This window comes from Delphinapterus leucas, chromosome 19 (assembly GCF_059928025.1).
Source record: "Delphinapterus leucas isolate spDelLeu-1000000601 "Yukka" chromosome 19, BTC_Dleu_Yukka2, whole genome shotgun sequence".
In the NCBI taxonomy this organism is placed as follows: Eukaryota; Metazoa; Chordata; class Mammalia; order Artiodactyla; family Monodontidae; genus Delphinapterus; species Delphinapterus leucas.
This window is the reverse complement of record NC_143147.1, coordinates 7,830,241-7,846,585: the sequence shown is the minus strand read 5'-3', so window position 1 is coordinate 7,846,585 and position 16,345 is coordinate 7,830,241. Positions and strand designations below refer to the sequence as shown.

Below are 16,345 nucleotides of genomic sequence, written 5' to 3'. Positions count from 1 at the left end.
AGGTCCGCGTACCGCAAAAAAAAAAAAACAAAAAAAACGCGCACTCATGGAGGACGTACTTTCAAATAAAAATGTGACTTCTCAGCCCGTCAGTATTCCTTTATTGCCATGACTTTGGGGGAGGGGGACACAGAGAAGCGGACAGACTCTGGATAGCAACTTTTTGCTCTCATGATTTAGTCACCTCAGAGTCTTAAAGACGTTACAGAACAACGAATTCGAGTCCAAACCTCCCGGGCCTCCCACGAGGGCAGGGCACGTACTGACACATAGCTGTCTATCAGCCCTTGCTTGGGAGCTGCAGGCAATCTTCAAGCCTTGGGAAAGTGAGCACACCCCAGCCTCCTCACCCTTGGTGCGACCAGAAGAAGGACCCACTTGCTAGAAGTCACGCATGAACTGCCTGCTGAGGAAGATGCTCCACCCTTTACTTACACGTGACGTTTTAAAGCTGCCGAGCTCTTCACCATGAATCTGACCACATTTTAACAGCATTACCAGACCATTCTTTAGTCCTAAATTCCCATGTGTCATGTTTACAGAACAAATGTGCAGAGCTTCACGATTACAGAGCAAAAAGAAAGAGCCCCTTCTCTCAAAGAGCAATTTGGGCAATGATTTTAACACAGCTTTGCAAACACAGAAACCCTTACCAGCCACAAAGACTTCCTCCCGCAAGCCCAGCTGGGGCTCCCCCAGGGCCGTGCTCTACACACCCAGGCAGCTTCGGGTCTTAGAACTGACTTCTGCAGCCCTGGGCAGGGAGGGGAGGTGTTGCCACAGAAACAGCTTCCTGAGCTCCAAACTCAGGCACGCATGGGACTGAATTCAGGTCCTGCCGGGCACTGGGTGGGTGCATGTGAACAAGTCCGAGCCCTCCGAGCCCCAGCTCTGCTCTCCTGCGAAATGCCTGCGGGTTTGCCGTGAGCATACAGTGAGGTAGCGGGAGTACCTAACACGGCTGCGGGCCGAGGCCATGGAAATAGTGTGGTTTTCAATCTGACACTGGCGGCAGCAAATACCAGCTGGGGCGCTGACTGGCTGTGTGGCCTGAGGCAGGCTGCTGAACCTCTCTGAGACTTAGTTTTTGCACAGGCAGAAAGAGCAGTGGTGACAGGTCTTGGAGGGATCACAATGAAAATTAACTACTGGGCATGAAAGGAGTCACACAGGGCCTGGCACGAAGGAGACACTCAAAGCCCGTCAGGCTCACACACACCCACGTGCTTGGCTTTGATGGACAAGCTGATAATTACCTACTGGAGGAAAATAGTTTTTCCAAACTCTAAACACCAAAGAATATGAAATCACTCGGAATTGTTGGAGGGAGGAGTGACTTCCATTAACACCAGTGGCCGCCCCAGTGGCCCCGTGGGAGTCTGCTCCATGCCCAACGCCACACCCCCTGCCCTTTCCCAGCTGCATTTCTAAAGGGCCTTGACAGTGAACATCTCGCTTGATGTGTGGGAATGAAGAACCAGCTTTTCAAACAGGATCCTGGATTTACTGCCTCTTTGAAGGGCACTGACATCTTACGTTCCCTTCATGAAGGAAAACATCCCAACTAACCCACAGGGTCACGGCGCCTGTGACCACAGCCCAATTACAATCACGTAAGAACAAGTGAAAACATTGCTTTGAGAAAACCAAATTCCCTTCGCAAGGGTCATGCCATCATCTGAGCGATACACAGAAGCACCTGGGGGGCAGAACAAGTGAAAACATTGCTTTGAGAAAACCAAATTCCCTTCGCAAGGGTCATGCCATCATCTGAGCGATACACAGAAGCACCTGGGGGGCAGAACAAGTGAAAACATCGCTTTGAGAAACCAAATTCCCTTCCCAAGGTTCATGCCGTCATCTGAGCGACATACAGAAGCACCTGGGGGGCAGAAGGGAGCCGCTGTTGGTGAGCCTCTGGCACAGCTGGCCCTCGCAGGCTCCCCACACGCCTTCTCACTCTGTCCTCTGGGCCACGGTTCCCAAATCTGGCCCCAGAACCAGCAGCATCAGTAACACCCAGTAACTGGCTGAAAATGCCCATTTTCAGGCCTCACTCCAGACCCACTGAATCAGAAACTCTGGGGGAGGGGCCAGTGCTCCGAGCAATGCCGATGTGCACCAGCGTCTGACAAAGACCACTAGTCTATCTGCAAAGTGGTTATTATTGGCCCTCTTTAGAAGCAAGGAAACCAAAGCTCAGTGATTAAAGTGCCCGAAGCCATCCAGCCAGGAGGCCAATTTGTGCCCACATCTGATTCCAAAGCTACTTGTCACATGGCCTTAGTAGCCAAACCATCTGTACCATTTGGTGTCCTCAGCTACAGAGCCACCGAGATGTGACAATGACACTTCCTTAAGAGGGGAGGGTGGGAGTGAGAGGCGGGACGAAGCCTGCGCTCAGAAGTGATGAATTATAGATGCTTTTAAATCCACATCATGCATCAGCCCTGGATGGTCAGCCACCCCGCAGGGCGAGCCTGCTTCTCCCTGCTCCACTTGTTAGCTGGGTGCCATGAAGAGGACACAGGGGTCCCTCCACTGACCTCTGTGCCCCAATTTCTACCACTGCTTTGACCAGAGAGAGCAAGAAGCTACCCTCCCTGTCTCTAGAGGGCTGGCGCATTCCGCCCAGACCAGGACTAACAGGAAGGCACAAAGCAGCTCCAGCACCTGGGTGGGCCGGGGCTGAGTCACCAGAAGGAATCCCATGCACATGCAGGGGGTATTATAACAGTGCCACAGATCTGTTTCAAAGGAGCCAGGCCAATTTTTAAAACCGAACCCTAAATTTTGCCTCGATCAAGTGGTCCACGAAACTCTTGATATTCGAACCTCAGCACCTTCACAGATCCTAAAGTTAGGAAAAAGACAGACATCTCCTCGTTCACAACTCCCAACCTTCTAAATAAACTTGATGACTTTCAGATCACAAGCTTATCCTTCAACTTAAGTGAGTACTCATCGTCACTGCTTTCTGCAGTGGCTGGTGGAGTAGCAGGGACCCAGGTTTGGTAATCACACAGACCTGAGTTTGACTCCTGGCTGGGTCAGTTCCTCAAAGGTTACCGAACCTCTCTGGGCCTCAGTTTTTCCATTCATGGATGGGGGACAATCCCTGTGTTACACATGGATGTAAAGACAAAATGAAATTATGTTCAACAGCAACAACAAAGTCTGCTCAAACAGCTTTGTATTTTAAGACATCAAAAACCTGGAAGATAGGTGTGGTCAAACAGCCCGTGGACAGATGCTACTCAACACACCCTCTCAGCTTCACAGACACTTACTTCACTGTGTTTGTTTTTCTAAGTTTCTATTTTTAGACACCTTGAACAAGCTAAGACCAAAGAAAATTCCATTGACAAACTTATCAGAAAGCTTGTCAATTTTCAAAAACTCAACAGATGGGGATAAACAGTCATTTCACAATGCATCTGACAAAAGCAAAACCTGCTCTCTCCCACCTCAGCAATCTTAATCAGGTCACCCCACAGTACTCCGTCCTCCTCCAACTCACAGCTGGGCCTAGAGTGCGTCTCTTCACCCCAGTACTCAGTTTCTCAGATGAGGTAACAGGTATCATAATATTTGGGGATCCAACAGCCAATAGGTGAATCCCAGCCCCATCACCTACTGGCTGTGTGACCTTGAGCACAGGACTGATGCTCCTGGGCCTCGGTTTCCTCACCTGTAGGAAGGAGATAATACCCACGTGACTGACATAGGACTGCTGGGCCACCAGCAGCAGTTTTTGCAAGAGCAAGACAGAACAATGGAGCCTACAGCAGGGATGGGTAAGTGTGTTCCCTGCCCGCCCCCAGGACTCCTTGCACACCTCACATCTTCGTGCCTGCCACACACCAGAGACTGAGCTGGTGCTGGGGAAGGAAAGGCAGGGCGATCACCGGCCTCAAAGACTTCACAGTGTCACAAGAGCCCCAGATACACAGACAGCATGCTAAGTGCTCCAAAAGAATGCCTGGGGTGGTGAGGCTCAGGGAGCAGAGCTGGAGGGGCCCAGACGCTTGGGGAGCTGGCTGGCGAAGGCTGGACAGAAGATCTGTTTAAACAGAATGCTTGAGTGGAAAGCCCAGCAGACAAATGGGAGAGTAGGACTAGATAATTCCTCATATCCTCCCAGACTTCACTCCCCCAAATCCAAGCCCTTTGATTTCTCCAAGGCTCAGGGTCAACAGGTCCTCATGCCATAAAATGTCAACAACCACACTCATCCACACCCCACCAATCCAACAGGGAGATTCTGGGGAACAGTGAGTACAGCTCTCAGAAAGCTTTGAAAACTTTAACACGCTTCACAAGAGTATGGCAATGGGGGCTCCCTGGTGGCGCAGTGGTTGAGAGTCCGCCTGCCGATGCAGGGGACACGGGTTCGAGCCCTGGTCCGGCAAGATCCCACGTGCCACGGAGCGGCTAAGCCCGTGTGCCACAACTACTGAGCCTGCGCTCTAGAGCCCGCGAGCCACAACTACCGAAGCCCGCGCACCTAGAGCCCGTGCTCTGCAACAAGAGAAGTCACCGCCATGAGAAGCCCGCACGCCGCAACGAAGAGTAGCCCCCGCTCGCCACAACTACAGAAAGCCCGTGCGCAGCAACGAACACCCAATGCAGCCAAAAATAAATTAATTAATTAAAAAAAAAACTCAAGAAGCAAATAAGCTTTAAAAATGTAAAATAAAAATACAGATATTGGGCTTCCCTGGTGGCGCAGTGGTTGAGAGTCCGCCTGCCGATGCAGGGGACACGGGTTCATGCCCCGGTCGGGGAAGATCTCACAGCCAGCAGAGTGGCTAGGCCTGTGAGCCATGGCCGCTGAGCCTGCGCGTCCGTCCGGAGCCTGTGCTCCGCAGCGGGAGAGGCCACAACAGTGAGAGGCCCGCGTACCACAAAATAAATAAATAAATAAATAAATAAAAATACAGATATTAAAATATATATACAGATAAATATGAGAAGATCTTGGCAACTTCTCCGACACAATCACCTGTCCCAAAGATAACTGCTGGAACAAGTACCATTCAGAAACCTGCAGGCCCTTTGGATGTTCATTTGAATACAGATGAAAACTTAATTATCAGTGCAAATTCAATCACTGCTGTGAGGGACTGGGTATATGATTGGTCAGCACCTACCATCCATATCTAGAGCTACAAGAGACACAAGTTTTCTGCCAAATCTTCATTATCCTACATAACTGGGGGAGTGCATGGACAATTAAAAACTAAAATTCACCTTTTCAATCATTTTAACCTCCTGTTCCAATCCCTTCTTTCACAGGGCATTTCCTGAGGTGGAAAGGAAGAACTCACACTTCTCATCTTTTCCTGTCCACTTTCTTACGTGAACGTTGAAAAGTGGAAGGGGATAACCCCAAACATCTCTCTAAAAATATTCTGAAACATCCTGGAGAGTGCCCTGGAACCCAAGCATCGAGTTCTGGCACTGACACTGTATTGCTGCATGACCTTGGGCCAATCTCTCTGGGCCTCAGTTTCCCCCATCTGAACCCTCACGATGGTTAAGCCCCATCCTCCTTGCAGCACAGACTCAGATGCGTCCGCAGGGCAGCAAAACAGTGAAGGGCCCCAGACGGAGCCCCTGGGCGGAGGAATGGGTTTCCACAGGCCCCTACCGGGGTTTCTGGGGGAGCAAGCTGCACCTCCCCCGCTCCCCCCCCCCCCCCCCCCGCCAAGCCACCGGACCAACTCCGATCGCAAACAAAAACCTGTTGGCACGGACTCCTCTAGGAAGGGCCGGCCTCTCCCAAGGCGCTGGGCTCCTGCGGAGCCGCCCCACGGGGAAAGAGAGGAAGGGTCTCCTGGAAGACGCGGCCCCGCGCACCCAGTCACCCACCCGACCAGGCCGGCAGAATAGCCGGGCGGGGTCTCTGCCATCCCACGCGGAACAAAAGGCAGCTGGAGCCTGGCTCTGCCGCCCCCGATCCCGCTGGGCTGTGGGGCGGGGGCGGGGAGGGAGAACCTGGTCCCTGGGGAAGGGAGGGGACCCGCGGCAGCCCAGAGAGGGACGGCCGGCATCCTGGACGGGGGATCCCTCCCCCGACTCCCGGAGGGAAGGGCCGCCTGGCCCGGGGAGGGGAGCAAAGTGCCCCGGGGAGGAGGCGCGGGGTTGTTCTAGGCTTAAAGGTAAACGGTGAGGCCTGGAGGGGCTCCCGGATCTCGGGTGGGAGGAGGGGGAGCCCCAGGCTCCGAGGATACGAAAGGAAAAGCTCCCGGAGGGGAAATGGGGGGGGGTCTCTGCAGCGGAACGAGGGATCCAGATGGGGAGGGGGCCGTTCTCCACCTCGTGGGGCGGGTAAGAAGGGGTCCCGCCTGATGTAGAGACCCGGCTGGGACTGCGGGGGTGCATGCTCTGGGGGACGGCTGGGGGGGCAGCGCTCTGGGGGCGTCCGCCCGGGAAGGGGCAGGGTCCGCGACCTGGGCCCGCTCCGGCCCCCGAGCCCCGTGGCCCCAGCTCACCTGCGCTCCTCCGGGCCGACCCGGATGCGCGGCTGCGGCCGCCAGTAGCGTTGGGGAGGCGGGAGCGAGGGGAGCCACCGGAGACGCCGGCGCTTCCAGCTCCGTTTGACACCCACACACCAGCCAACATGGCGGCCGGGAGGGGGCGCGCCGACTGCGTGCGCGCGCCCGCCGGCCCCGCCCCTCCGCCAGTCCAGGCCCCGCCCCGTGTCCCCGAGGCCCCGCCCCTCCGCTCAGCCCAAGCCTCAACGAAGCCCCGCCTCGCGCTCCCAAGGCCCCGCCCCTCCGTCCAGCCCAGGCCTCGCAAGGCCCCGCCAGGTGCCCTCTGGCCCCGCCCCGCGCCTGCTGGCATCCCACCCCGGCCCAGCCAGCCCAGACCCCTCGTTCCCCGACCCCAGGGCCTCCACCCGGATACCCACGACCCCACGCAGACTACCCAGCCCTCCCACCGCGCCCCACAGCCTACGCCCCAATACTCTACAAATAACCCCCCAACCCCACACACGCGTCCCAACGACCCCAAACCACCACACAAACCCTGGCAAATTCATACCTGAACCCTCGCACACGGCAAACTTCACTCAGACCCCACAAATCTCCCCACGCCTCAGGCACATCTCACAGCTCCACACACCCTCTCCACCCCCCACACACGCACAGAGCCCCCAGCCTGAGCTAAAAACACGCTTCCTCTTGCAGTGTGCACTTGTAAACATCACCAGGTCCAGGAGGTGGAGCTGGACGAGCGCGGGCTGCTGGGGCGCTGGGTGCTGGGATAAGTGTGTTCCCTTTGTGAAAATTCACTGATGTACACTTTAGATGTGTCACTTTAACGTACGTGTTCTACTTCAATAAAACACACTCAAAAATTATTCTGAGGATGGTGCACAGGCTTTGCTAAACTGCTAAAGGGGTTGCGGCACTAAAAAGGTGGGGCTCTAGGGTCACCATCCTCCCGTGAGGGGCTTATAGACCCCCTGATTCAGGCTCACCCCTTCACAGGGCCTTGGGCTCTCACACAGGATCCACCTGTTCCCTTTGGTTCAACCAGTGCCCACGAGACACCTCCTGTGTCCCGAGCACCATGCTGGAGGAGGGGCAGACGCTGGAGAGGTGCCCAGGACCTCAAAGCTGCCCAACCTGCTCCAGTCAGGGTGGGGTCAGCAGAGACCCCCTCACAGCAGGGTCTGGGGACAGATCAGGGCTTGCTAGGTTGGTAGACAGCACCATCCCTGTGGCCTGTGTTCCAAGGAGGGCCTGTTTCAGGGAGGCTGTTTCCAGAAGTCCTGCTCTGCCCTCACTTACAAAGACACCTAAGGCAAGTCACTGCACTTCTCTAAGCCTCGTGTTCCTGCTTCCTGTCAGGGAGCCAGATGCAGGAAGGCATCCTCTGTTCTCCAAGCTGGGATCTAGACTTCCCTTCTCTGGCAACAAGTAAGAGGGAGAGAAGATGGGGGGAAGGAGAGAGGAAAGGGGAGGGGAGAGGGGAGATTGAGAGAGAGACACTAACACATGTGCAAACCCATGGCCATTATTCCTTTGAAAAGTCCAACGCTGGTAGTTCTAAAGGCTAGAAACCCCTTCCTGCAGTCTGCTGCCCCACCCCAATGCTCGGTGCTCCTTCTCCACCAGGACAGTGAATTAAGCCCTACGTGCCTGCCTTGAGGCAGGAACCTGAGCTCCCCATTTTGAACTTGGTCCACCCCCACCCCGGAGAAGCCTCTCTACCAGTGCAACCCTCCTTGTGAGCCCCAGCTCTCTGCTAGACCTTCCTGGGTCTGCAGGAGAGCAGAACTTTCCCTGAAATCACGGCCCCTGCCCTCAAAGAGTTTGCAGCTCCAGATGAACTTATGCCAACATGTAGTGGGTGCCTAGTGCAGGCTTGAGTGCTTTCCATAGATTGTGCAAACCAGCGCTGCAGCTAGAACTTCGTGGGATGATGGAAGTGTTGTCCAGCTGCGCCGTCCACGTGTAAGCACTTGAAACGTGGCCAGCGCACCCGAGGAGCTGCTTTTTTAAGATCTTATTTAACTTTAATTGATGAATTTGAATAGCCACATGTGGCTAGATGCTGCCACATGGAACAGCCCTGGCCCCAAACCTCACCACAACCCCTCAAGATGGGTCTTCTTACTGTTCGCATTTTACAGGAGGAAACTGAGGTTTGGAGAGATGCTGGGCTAGGTCACTCAGGCAGAGCCCAATCCCTTCCCCACCCAGCTTGCAAGTCTGCGTAAGATGCGGGTTTAGGAACGAGAGAACTGGATACAGATAAAGAGATGATGAGCCAACCACAGCCCAGGAAGTGAGTTGGAGAGCAATTCAGGGTATCGAGCCAGGCTGGGGAGTAGGGGAGGGCCTCCTGAGGCCGGAAGACCATCTCAGCCTTGCAAGGTCAGACGGGACATTCCTGCATTCCTCGAAGACACTTCTCCTTCCTGCACCCCCTTTGAAGCCTATCGCCCTCTTGCACTTCCCTCTCTCGATTCATCCCCCCATGAGGAGCCACTGAGGCCAGCAGCGCTATTCCCATTTTACAGATGAGGAAACAGAGGCAGGACACAGCAGTGCTGGGATTCAAAGCCAGGTTCTACCGAACCCACAGCATGTAAGTTGTCTCGCAGAGGAGGATAAGCCATGTGCTTTGTCCAAGGCCAAAGCTGACCCGGGGCACAGGCTGGAGCAGGCATGCCCACCTGTCCTTCCTAGGGTTTGGAGGCCGGTTTCAGATAATGAGGCCCAGTGATGGGGGCTGCTCAGGGTTTCAGAAGCGGAAAGAGATGGCTGTGCAGACGGGGATGTCTCTGGGGTTGGGGAAGGAGGGCTTCAAGGGGGAGGCACTACGGGCAGAGAGAGATGGCATGCTGTGAAGACAGCATGCACCTTCTCCTAGTGAAGAGGCAGCGGGTCTCAGGGATCTTCCACCAAGGTTTGAACTCTAGATTCAAAACCACTTGTCCAGCAGGAAGAGCCTATGCTGGGAGCCCCACAACAGCTAACTTCCTGTCCACCAGTTCGTTGCCTGACCTTGGCCTGTTACTCCCCCCAGTCTTCAGGTTCCCCATCTGTGAAGAGTAATAATCCCTCCCACCTTGAGGGATTGCATTAAAGTTCATAATGAAAAAGCAGAGTAGGAAATGCTTTGGAAGCTGTAGATGGGTGTTAGCGGTGGTTCTTATTAAGATACAGGGATAAAGCTATCCTGGTCCCTCCAGGCGCTGGAAGTCTAAAAGAGCAGAGGAGTCATGAACACAGACTGAAACTAAAACGCTGAAGTCACATAGGAAATCATAAGAGAAAGGGCTGTGAGAGCTGAAAAGGAAACTTCCTTCTCTCTTGCAGAGAAGGAGCGATCAAGGCCGACTTCCTGAAGTAGAGGTACTGGAGCTAGGAAATAGCAATAATAATAATAACACCAAAGCAGCAAGCACTGCGCAAACGCTCTGCATGGATTATCTCATTTCCTGTTCATAACAACCCTGAGTTTTAGACCATCGTTATCCTTAATTTACAGTTGAGGCTCAGAGACATTCAGCGATTTGCCCATAATCACACAGCTAAAAAGTCGCAATGCTAGAAAAGTCAGGCCTGATTCGAAAGCCAAACTCTTGAGAGGAATTTGAGTAGACTGAAGGGAGAGATCCCCTCTCCCCTCCAGCTCCAGGTACATTATCAAGGCCAAGCCAATCAGTGCATCTCTCCTGGTCATAGTGATTCATTCAGCAATGGGCATATGACTTAAGATGGGCCAGTGAGACTCAAGCCCTGGACTTCCACAGAAACCATTGAAAAAGAGGAGGTTGTTCCCCCGCCCCATCGCCCCCATCCCCATCAGGCAGCTTCGCACTGGGAGAGCCAGGCTGCGAATGAAGCCAACACAGAGGGGTGAGGGAGGAGAGAAAAGACAGATTTCTCCTGACATTGTTTGAACACCTGGAACCAGCCATGCCTGAAGTTTTAACCCTGGGCTTTTTAGCACATAAGCCAATACATCAGTTACAACTATTTCAAAAGAAAACCCAGCTCAAACTGGCTTAAATGATAATCGGTTTTAATTGGCTCATTTAACTAAAATCTCCAGAGCTAGAGCTTCAGGTGATCAAGGTTCTGGCTCCATTTCTTTGACATATACCTCCTAAGCATGTCATACTTTTCCTGGGCTGGTGTCTTGATTGGCTCTAAATTGGCTGTAGCAGATCCATGCCTCACATCCGTAGCCAGGATAAGACAGTGTCTCTCTCTCCAAACCAGAAACTAATACCTGAGCCTTGCTCTGATTGGAAGAACTTGGATCACCGGCCCATCCCTGAGCCAACTGTGGGGAGTTCGATGAGGAATCAGGGTGATTGGCTTAGGCCCATCAGGGCTCGCCCCTGGAGTTGGGGGGACAGTTATAGGAGGGGAACACACACTGGGGAGGTGGACAGCACGACCACCACTCGGCTGAATTCTCTTTTCTCCCTCAGCCAGTTGACTTGGTACCCAGATTCCTGACAATAACAGTCATCAACCCCATTTCCAAAGAGTTTTCATTTAATTTTTTGACAGCTCCAGGCTTTTTTTTTTGGCTATGCCACACGCGGCATGCGGGATCTTAGTTCCCCGACCAGGAATCGAACCTGCGCTCCCTGCATTGGAAGCGCGGAGTCCTAACCACTGGACCACCAGGGAAGTCCCTCCAGGCTTTTATATTTGCAGTATTTACTGATAATTCTGTTGAGATTTGCATAACACCTTTCTTCCAAACCTCTCATCATGCCTCAAAAACAAGTTTCTATGAACTTCCTTAGATTTCCTCCTAAGGGCATGAAGTGTAACAATAAAAAACAGCATCAGCTTAATATATAGTTTTCAACCTATGACCCAACATTTGTAGTTTTTATTGGCCATTACTCTTCAGGCTTTTTCCCCTATAGTGATGAACACTGCAAACAAGACAGGCTTTTTTTTTTTTTTTTTGCCACGCCCCACAGTATATGGGATCCTAGCTCCCCAACCAGGGATCAAAACTGCACCCCCTGCATTGGAAGCACAGAGTCTTAACCACTGGACGGCCAGGGAAGTCCAAGACAGGACATTTTTTTTGGGGGGGGGGCGCGTGCTGCGTTGGGTCTTAGTTGCTGCGCTTGGGCTTTCTCTAGTTGCGGCGAGCAGAGGCTACTCTTGGTTGCGGTGCACAGGCTTCTCATTGCGGTGGCTTCTCTTGTTGCAGAGCACGGGGTCTAGGTGTGCGGGCTTCAGTAGTTGTGACACGCGGGCTCTAGAGCACAGGCTCAGTAGTCGTGGCGCACAGGCTTAGCTGTTCCGCGACACGTGGGATCTTCCCGGACTGGGGCTCAAACCCGTGTCCCCTGCATCGGCAGGCGGGTTCTTAACCACTGTGCCACCAGGGAAGTCCCAACAGACCATTTTAAATTGTTTTCTTGAATCTACACGGACTGAAACATCTTACATTCATTATTTCAGTAAATAGTCACCACTGCCCTGTGAGATAGGTAGGCACTCTCACCATTTTACAGAAGAGCAAAATGAGGCACAGAGAGGGGAATAATAACTGCTGGCCCAGCTGAGGAGCGGCAGGGCTGAGATTTTCACCCAAGTCCAAGGGAGTCAGGGACTGGCATCTCCTACAGAGCACCCCTTCCTTGGAAATGTGCATGATATCTTTCCGCTAGAGACTGGCTGAGTGCCCTGAAGAGGCCATAGCTCTTCTCTGGCCTCAGAAAGGTGCTGTTTCTCCTTCCTCAGAAAATTTCCGGATGAGTTGGATGCCCTCCACCTTCATAAAGCTTTCAGCTTGGATCAAGAGTTGAAACATAATCACCCAAAGCTATAACTCAGAGACATCTGCCCAGCCAGCAGCATTTGAGCTGGGACTTTAAGGGTGGCTAATTATTGGTTATGAGGAGAGCAAGGAGAGCAACCCTGGGAGGGGCAAGGCTGAGCAAAGGACCAAGCGGCAGGAATCATGGACCAGTGGTGCGATTTAGCTGGACCGCAGGATGCACAGAAGAAAGCAGCAGGGGGTGAGTCGGGAGAGAACGGCCGGAAGGAGCCTGGTCTCGTGTACTTCTGCTAACTCTGCAGCTGCTGAGAGCGGCCTTCTCCATTAGCAGTCAGGGGCAGGCGTATCCCTGGCTGGCCAATGAGAATTCGCATCTCCATGGCCATAGTCATTGGTTCAGGGCTGGGCAGGTGACCCAAGCCCAGCCAATAAGAGCCATCCCCAGGATTTTAGCTAAAACCATCAGAAAAGTGGCCCTCTCTGCTTCTGAGATTGTGGGCACCAGGAACCATAAAAGCTGGAGCTGCAAGGAGCCCTCTCTGTCACCTCACAGACACAATTCTTAATTGTTCAGACCAGTTCAGACCAGCCCAGAAAAAAGAGCTGTTGAGTCAGGCTGGAGTCATCCTAGCTTTCTTAAAGGACATCTCCACTGTTGCCTCAAGCAAAGTTTTCTTTTGACAGAAACCTCAGTCTTTCATTCCTTTTTCTCTTCTTTCACCTATTCTCACCCTCTCTTCCTTCTCTCCTTCCTTCCTTCCTTTCTCTTTCTTTTCACATCTCTTTTTCTCTTTGTTCCTCTCTCTTTCTTCATTATTATTTTTTTATTTAATAAACATCTTTTAAAATAATCCTTAAAAAATGCATGCACACATTCTACAAATACCCGGCCAGTACTTTTCAAAACTGCCACTGTGTGAAACACAAGAAAGACTAAGACGACAGACTTGAGGAGACTAAGAACACAGGGCAACTCAATGCAATGTGGTGCCCGATCATACCTGCTTCACGGTACTGAGATGATGGAGAAAGCACTTAGTCCGGGGCCACATGCAGAGTGGGTCCGCATCCGCTCAGGGCTCAGCATTGCTGGAAGAATGCCAAGGGGGCTGGCCTTGGCTCAGGAAGGGGCCCTGGGCCAGGGCTGATGGAGTGGAGTGTCTGGATCTACCAGTCTATCCAGAGACCTGGGAACACGGCTCACCTCTGCTCATTCATGCAACCGTCCTTTTCTGAGCTCCTCCTAGTGAAGCTGGGGCTGGGGCTGAAGCAGGCTTGTGCCAGGGCTGCCAGGCTGTGGAGAGGCTGACACAGACACAGCAGTTAAAAGGCCAGGACAGAGGGGTCCCAAAAAAGAGGGCAGGAGGCCAGTGACTCCAAAGGGTGAGACAATGCAAATATAGGGGCCACTTGGACCAGAAAAAGGCCAAAAAAAAAAAAATTCTCCCAATCCTTTTCTTCCTTCTGCTTCTTTCTCTTCCGTATTTTCTTCCTCCCCTCCTTTCCTCCCTCCCTCCCTTCCTTCTTTCCTTCCTTCCACTTTTTTCTTTAATTTCTTATAAGAAAAAAAAAAGGCGGGTACATAAAGCAACTCTGTTATCAATTTTTGCAAATGTGCCTAAGAGGTACTGAACGGAAAGATGAGAAAATTGCATCTTCGTTCTCCTCATCTGAGTGCCGGTTGTGAGCTGCCCACACACCCAGACAAGGGTGGGAGGGACAAGTGGCCAGCTGGGACCTGCCAACCAGCCTGGGCCCTCCCAGGCCTCTCCCCATCCCTGGTCTCTCTGCTTCCCTGTGCTCCACACTGGGTGGACGAGGATACTGAGCTCCAGGGGACGGGAGGGGCTGCCCTCTCCAGGCTCCTCGGTGGGCACGGCTCCCCCAATCCTGCACTGCAGACCCACCCATCACCCGGGGTTCCCCAGATGGCCTGCATTTGCTGGCCTCTGAGCATCCGTGTGTGCTGTTCCCTCTGCCTGGAGCCCCCTCTCCACCTTTTGGGATCCTTCTAGAAGTCAGCCTGGCTGAGTGCCCATAGGCTTTTAAGATCCAGTGGTCACCCTGCCCTGGGAGCCTTCCTGGATGCCACAGGCATCCTGGCACCTGCCTCCTGGACGGTGACAGTGTAGGTTCTGCACCCTGTGGTCCAGCTGCTTCTTGGAGAGGGGGAGCTGGGACTGGCCTTTCTTACCTGTGTCTCCTCCCCCTGCACAGTTCGGGCATAATTATGCTCAGATGGAGCATAATGTCCGAGTATGTTTGTTGAGAGTAAACGATGGAAGACAGGCCGTCCCTGGGGGAAGGCACTCCGCAAGCCCAGGGGTATCCGACTGTGGTCAGGGGGTGGGGGGCACTTGTAGCCGCACCCGGCACCCCGCACAAAGGGCAGTTTTGGGAGCCAGAGTCCAGCCGCCGCTCTGTGCTGGTGACCCCAGACCAAGGCAGCACACAGGGACCCTCAGAGCCTCAGCTTCCTCAGCGCAATTCGGGGACGGGGCTGCCGTGCCTTGCTGGCAGGGCTGCTGGGGAGACCGAATAGCGTCACCCCTCCCAAGCCCTCCAAGGACTTTGCAGCACACTTAGAATCAAATCCACAGCTCCGCCCCACCGCGGCTAGAAGGCCTTGCCCACCCTGCCCCCGCCCCATTCTCCCCTCACTGTTCACTGTTCCCTTTGCCAGGAATGCCCTTCCCCACACACCCGGACGCCCCGCGCTCCATCCCCTCAGTCCGTCTCCCCAGCGGGCTTCCCCGGCCGCTAAAATGGGGCCCCCTCCTCACCTCCAACCCCGAAGCCCGCTTACCCTACACGCCTGCCCACGTTCCTGCAGACTTGAGTCACAGCCTGCCCTGTCCACGGGGGAACTCCAGGGCTGTCTGAGCCAGCCTGGCCTGGGTTCCGGTCCCGACACCACCGCTCACCAGCTGGGAGACTCTGGGCGACCTCCAAGCCCACCCTGCGAGTCTCCCATCTGTGAAGTGAAGTGTGAAGCACTGCCTGACAGGGCGACTGCAAGGATGGAGCAGGTCTGGGAGGCCACCTCCTCTGGGCGGGACCACTGCACACCCACATGGACACCACCACGGCGGGCGCCTCTCCTAAGCACTTCCCTGTTATCTCCTTTAACCTTCACACCGATCCAATTGGAAGTCACCCTCATGATCACATTTCACCAATGAGGAAACTGAGGCACAGGAAAGCGAAGTGACACAGCTAAGAGGCGGCAGCCCGGGGCTTGGAACCCAGAGTCTGTGTCCTTACCCACTCCCTGCACAAATGGGGGCTGTAAATAGCATTTAGAGCCTGTCCTGTGTGCATGGGAACTGTGCTCACGTTCAATCACGTTCGAAGACTCACTGACCAAATGTCTGCATTTGGTGCCCCAGAAGCCCAGCTAGAACAAGGATTCAAATGGAAGCTGTTCGTTTGGATGTGACCCCAGGAATCACCTTTAGGGGCGTGGGGAAATGAGACAGGGAAAGGCAGGAGCCCACAGCTGTGGGTGCCTGACATAGCCCTTTGCTGTGTGGTCCTGGACCAGCCACCATCCCTCTCTGAACCCAAGTTTCCTCTTCTATAAAGGAGGCCGCAGCTACCCAGGAGATAAAGAGTGGGAGGTCTCCTGGGACTGAGAAGGGTCCCGGCTCGGCTCCCAGCCCCAGTCCGAGCTCCAGGAAACAAAGGGAGCCCCAGCGAGGGCTGTGTGTGGGCGCAGAAGCCACAGGAGGGCAGGCACAGCACCCGGGCTGTTACCACAGGGGCTGCAGAGAAACCACATCACAGCCACCACAGCCTCCACCATCCCACGGCGACTTCCGCTGCTGCCTCTCTCAGGGAGCGTCTCCTCCCGGCAGTTAGCTGTCCCCTCCATCAGCACCTGCCCCAGGTGGCCCGGCAGCCTTACCAAGGAAGGCTGGCCGCTGTTCCAGAGGCTGTGCTGCTGCAGGCCCGCTTTAAAAAGTTACGGACACTCCTGCGGTTGAGCTCACGTCCCTGCGTTCCAGCACTTGTGACCTCGGGCCAGTCACTTCCCTGCCCTGTCCTCAGCGGCCTCCTGACC

General features: G+C 54.1%; 1 protein-coding gene across 15 annotated transcripts in view; it reads right to left on the bottom strand.

Annotated features, from left to right (window-relative positions):
• Positions 1–14,902, bottom strand: part of EPN2 (epsin 2) — an 86,523-nt gene extending 71,621 nt beyond the window's left edge. For 6 of the 15 annotated variants that reach the window (XM_089900240.1, XM_089900242.1, XM_089900244.1 and 3 more), the window contains exon 1: positions 6,498–6,658. The gene's annotated coding sequence lies outside the window, so the exon portion shown is untranslated. Of the gene's footprint in view, positions 1–6,497; positions 6,661–13,283 lie in introns of those variants that run through there. The other 9 variants (XR_016388830.1, XR_016388829.1, XM_089900245.1 and 6 more) reach the window with 6 other exon arrangements.
• Positions 14,903–16,345: the final 1,443 nt, after the last annotated feature.